This window comes from Leucoraja erinacea, chromosome 10 (assembly GCF_028641065.1).
Source record: "Leucoraja erinacea ecotype New England chromosome 10, Leri_hhj_1, whole genome shotgun sequence".
NCBI classification, from domain to species: Eukaryota; Metazoa; Chordata; class Chondrichthyes; order Rajiformes; family Rajidae; genus Leucoraja; species Leucoraja erinaceus.
Window position 1 is genome coordinate 5,704,321 of NC_073386.1, and position 6,014 is coordinate 5,710,334.

The window sequence follows — 6,014 nt, forward strand, 5'->3', positions numbered from 1 at the left end:
TTAAAAATAGCGGAGTCAGGGGAGTCAGGGGATATGGGGAGAAGGCAGAAACGGGGTACTGATAGAAACATAGAAACATAGAAATTAGGTGCAGGAGTAGGCCATTCGGCCCTTCGAGCCTGCACCGCCATTCAATATGATCATGGCTGATCATCCAACTCAGTATCCCGTACCTCTCCTCTCTCCATACCCCCTGATCCCCTTAGCCACAAGGGCCAATCTAACTCCCTCTTAAGTATAGCCAATGAACTGGCCTCAACTACCCTCTGTGGCAGAGAGTTCCAGAGATTCACCACTCTCTGTGTGAAAAAAGTTCTTCTCATCTCGGTTTTAAAGGATTTCCCCCTTATCCTTAAGATTGGGAATCATCAGCCATGGTCACATTGAATGGCGGTGCTGGCTCGAAGGGCCAAATGGCCTACGTCTGCACCTATTGTCTATTAGAAACATAGAAACGCAGAAAATAGGTGCAGGAGTAGGCCATTCTGCCCTTCGAGCCTGCACCGTTCAGCCATTCAATATGATCATGGCTGATCATCCAACTCAGTATCCTGTACCTGCCTTCTCTCCATACCCCCTGATTCCTTTAGCCACAAGGACCACATCTAACTCCCTCTTAAATATAGCCAATGAACTGGCCTCAACTACATTCTGTGGCAGAGAATTCCAGAGATTCACCATTGTCTCCAGAGATGCTGCCGGTCCCACTGAGTTACTCCAGCATTTTGTGTCAATCTTCGGTATTTGTTCCCGTCAGCCGCTGTGTCGAATTGCTTCAGTTCATCCATGATATAGAACTTAATGGAAGCATGAAGAAGGGTCCCAACCCAAAACGCCACCTATCCATGTTCTCCGTAGATGCTGCATGACTGGCTGAGTTACTCCAGTACTCTGTGTACATCTCATTACACGTAAAGCTCCTAATCTGCACTTGATGATTCCTGAAAAAAACAGACACGCCTTTTGTGCTCTGTGCAGTTATTTAGCACAGTCTGCTATTAATATTGTAGGTGGAAATGTAAGGTCGAAAAGTCAAAAAATAGATCGACTGATCTTGTACCTTGGCCGCCCACCAGGTGGCGCTTTTAACCAGCAAGCCGTAGGGAAATGGATACAAGATTGCTTCAGACAAGGGGTGGAATAGTGCAGGCAAAACTAAACCAGATATAATTGTACTTGTCTAAACAGTGTCCTGCATGCTTTTGCTCTAGGTTTTATTCTGCTCCGCATTTAATCTCCCAATGACACATATTTTCCCGAGATGGAAACGTGAAAGGCAAGAGCCGAGGGCATAGTTTGAAGGTGAGAGGGGCAAAGTTTAAAGGAGATGTGCGGGGCAAGATCGCTTGTGCATGGACAGTGCCTGGAACACACTGCCAGGCGTGGTGGTGGAAGCAGATACGATAGTGGCCTTTAAAGGGGTTTTTAGATAGGAATGGGGCAAAACAGTGAAGTGAGGGATATGGACCATGGGCAGGCAGAGGAGATTAGTTTTTGTATCATGTTCGACACTGACATTGTGGGCCAAAGAGCCTGTTCCTATGCTTTCTATGCTTCATTTGATTAGATGTTCATTCCTGACTGGCAAAGCACAAAGGTCGTGACAGTACATCGATGCCAACATTAATGAGTTGTCCCCTTTCTCCTGCGGGTAGCTGGTTTGCATCATGATGTCATACCCCAAATATCAGAATCTATAAAACAGATGTGACTCTCAGCACTAACACAACACCAAGAAAAAACAATGTTACCTGCACCAAAGATAGGCACAAGAAAATTGGAGCGACTCAGCGGGTCAGGGCAGCCGTTGCACATCAGACAGGCCCCCTCACTGTCCATCTTCAAATCCAGTGTTAAAACACATTTGTACTCCCTGGCTTTTGACCATGCCTGAGGCTTTGCTTCTGTTTGTGGTGTTTTTGATGTTTCTTTATTTTACATGTCTTTTCCTACTATTTCTTTTGATTGTTTTTTTTTGGTGTGTATTAACTTTTTTGTCAATGATTAGTGATGTACAGCACTTTGTTGCAGCTATGTTTGTTTTTAAAGTGCTCTATAAATAAAATTATTATTATTATTATTATTATTATCTCTGGAGGAAAAGAATAAATAGGTGACGTTTCGGGTCGAGACTCTTCTTCAGACTGAGAGTCAGGGGAAAGGGAAACGAGAGATATAGATCAAGTGAATGAAAGACGGGCAAAAAATGTAACAGATAGTGGAGGCTAGGCCATTGGTGGCTCTGGTCTATGTGAAAACGAGTTACAGACAATGAAAGTCAACAAGATAACTTTGTAGCTAGAACAACGAGTTGAGTGGGGGAGGGACGGAGAGAGATGTTTCACCAACTTGAACCGTGGGCAAAGAAAAGACTTGTGGACGCCAATCAATGGATATTTTTAATGCTGAGAATGATAAGATTTTTGATTAGTACGGGTGTCAGGGGTTATGGAGAGAAGGCAGGAGAATTGGGGGGTGAGGTGGAAAGATAGATCAGCATGAATAGACTCGATGGACCGAATGGCCTAATTCTGCTCCCATCACTTATGAACTCATGACGAGGACACAGTGTAAGGCTTTGCCTCTGACTGAGCAGTATCTCCCTCAATACGACACTGAAATATCGACTCATCTTTGGACACCCTGTGCATAGGGGAGAGGGAAGAGCTGAAGATGTCTTGGTTGAGTTGCTCCTGGGCCTGGCCACGCTGGCTGACTGCGAGTCATGTTGCCAGGCGGAAGAGGGCTCTTCGGGGGGGGGGGGGGGGGGGGGGGGGGGGGGGGGGGGGGGGGCATCCTAAATAAGAAACATAGAAAGTAGGTGCAGGAGTAGGCCATTCGGCCCTTCGAGCCAACACCTGCCATTCAATATGATTCAAACAAGAGGACATAACTTCAGAATTAAGGGACAGAAGTTTAAGGGTAAAGGGTAACATGAGGGGGAACTTCTTTACTCAGAGAGTGGTAGCTGTGTGGAATGAGCTTCCAGTGGAAGTGGTGGAGGCAGGTTCGATTATATCATTTAAAAATAAATTGGATAGGTATATGGACGGGAAAGGAATGGAGGGTTATGGTCTGAGTGCAGGTCGATGGGACTAGGGGAAAGTAAGTGTTCGGCACGGACTTGAAGGGCCGAGATGGCCTGTTTCCCGTGCTGTAATTGTTATATGGTGATGTGGTTATATGATCATGGCTGATCATCCAGAATCAGTACCCTGTTCCCGCTTTCTCCCCATATGCTCTAAGTCTCTGCATCTATTAACTCTTGAATACATTCTAACTCTCTCTTGCATACATACTGTGGGATGGAGAAATAGTTATCTAGGAATATTTGCTTTACTTGTGTTATGGTGGTGGGTTTGTTTGTATTGTACACATATTACTATAAATAATTGATTCAATTTATTTTTGGTTAAAAAACATCTACCCAAACCTCGAGAGTGCGATCGTACCTAAAATCCACCTGACTCAGGGAGTCAGATCCGCTGGGATAGCAGAGAATTTTTTTTTAAAGCAACGCCGTATTACAAAAAGGTCAAAAAAAAATCTAACCTCTATTCTTCAAAAGCCCGATAGACTATATGTTTGCTTGCTTTTATGGCGCACTCCAGAATCACCAAACCGTTCCAACAATCAACTATTCATATGTAAACGATTCGCCAAGTAGGCAATGATATCCACTTTAAATTTTTATTTGGTACTCAAGTGTAAGCTGTGTTGTTTTTTTTTGTAAAAACCTGGTTACGTTGTTATCAGGCAACTGAATCATCCAACCACAACTGTCGAGCAGAAGTGAACTACTATCTACCTCATTGGTGACCCTCGGACTATCCTTGATCGGACTTTGCTGGCTTTACCTTGCACTGAACGTTATAGAAACATAGGAACATAGAAATTAGCTGCAGCAGTAGGCCATTCGGCCCTTCGAGCCTGCACCGCCATTCAATATGATCATGGCTGATCATCCAACTCAGTATCCCGTACCTGCCTTCTCTCCATACCCTCTGATCCCCTTGGCCACAAGGGCCGCATCTAACTCCCTCTTAAATATAGCCAATGAACTGGCCTCAACTACCCTCTGTGGCAGAGAGTTCCAGAGATTCACCACTCTCTGTGTGAAAAAAAGTTCTCCTCATCTCGGTTTTAAAGGATTTCCCCCTTATCCTTAAGCTGTGACCCCTTTAAGGTAAAGGTTATTCCATTTACCGTGCATCTGGACACTGTGAATGACTCGATTGTAATCATGTTTTGTCTTTCCACTAACCTGACAGAATGCAACTAAAAGCTTTTCACTGTACCTCGGTACACGTGACAATAAACTAACCAAAGTTAGACACACAAATGCTGGAGTAACTCAGCGGGACGGGCAGCGTCTCTGGGGAGAAGGGATGGGTGATGTTTCGGGTCGAGACCCTTTCTTCAGATAAGTAACGTTCGGCGGTCACGTTGAACATGCCGGCTTGTTGCTACCTTGTGACCCGTTACTCTGTGAAACGGAAGGTACACAAAAATGCTGGAGAAACTCAGCGGGCGCAGCAGCATCTATGGAGCGAAGGAAATAGGCAACGTTTCGGGACGAAACGTTGCCTATTTCCTTCGCTCCATAGATGCTGCTGCACCCGCTGAGTTTCTCCAGCATTTTTTGTGTACCTTCGATTTTCCAGCATCTGCAGTTCCTTCTTAAACACTCTCTGAAACGACCTGGATGTTTTAAACGTGCAGATTTAAAGATTCGGGTTTAGTTTAGAGACACTGCATGGGAACAGGCCCTTCAGCCCAGCTGAGTTTACACTGATCATCATCTGATCGATCACTCGTTCACTCTGGCTTCAGTGTAGTAGTCTACAACTGGCACACTAGGGACAATTTATAGAGGCCAATTAACCTGCAAACCCACACGTCTTTGAAATGTTCTAAACAGATGCGCTTTCACGTTCGCTCAATACACTCACATAGTCAATCCCGACTCTCTCTCTCTCCCTCCCTCTCTCTATTTCTCTCTCTATTTCTCTCTCTCTCTCCATCTCTCCCTCCCTCTCTCTACCTCTCCCCCCCCTCCCTCACACCCTCATCCCCCCCCCCCCCCCCCTCTCTCACACCCCTGCCCCCCCCCCCTCTCTCTTTCCTTAAACCCAAACTGCCTTGAGTCAGATGAAGGGATAGATTTGAAGGGTAGCAAAACCGACTCGAAACGTCGTCCAACCCAAGTTCTTCAGAGATGTGTAGGAAGGAACTGCAGATGCTGGTTTACACCGAAGATAGACACAGAATGCTGGAGTAACTCAGCGGGGCAGGCAGCATCTCTGGGGAAGTGCAATGGGTGACGTTAATTCAATCTCCAAATGTAGCATGAGGGAAACAGACCTGTTTTATCCCCTTGAAGCGTGATGTAGAGAACACATACATGTGTGTGTGCATGTGTATACATGTGTGTATGTATGTGCGTCTGTGTGTGATGCGTGTGTATGTGCGTGCGTGTGTGTATTAATGCATATTTTGTGTATATGTATTGTGTGTGCGCGTGTGTTTGTCTGTGCATATGTGTCTGTGCGTGTTTGTATGTATGTATGTATGCATGCCTCTATATATATATGTGTGTGTGTGTGTGTCTGTGTATATGTGCGTGTTTGTATGTATACGTGTGTATATATGTGTTTGCGTGTGGGTGTGTATATATGCGAGTGTGTGTGTGTGTATATGTGTATGTGTGTGTGTGTGTGTGTGTGTGTGTGTGGGGGGGGGAGTGTGTCTGTGCCTGTGTGTGTGAGTGTGTGTGTGTGTGTGCCTGTGTGTGTGTGTGTTTGTGTGTGTGTGTGTGTGTGTGTGTGTGTGTGTGTGTGTGTGTGTGTGTGTGTGTGTGTGTGTGTGTGTGTGTGTGTGTGTGTGTGTGTGTGTCTGCCTGTGTGTGTGTCTGTGTGAGTGTGTCTGTGTGGGTGAGTGTGTTTGTGTGTGGAGTGTGTGTATGCGTGTGTGTGTGTCTGTCTGTCTGCGTGTGTGTGTGTGTGGGTGGGTGA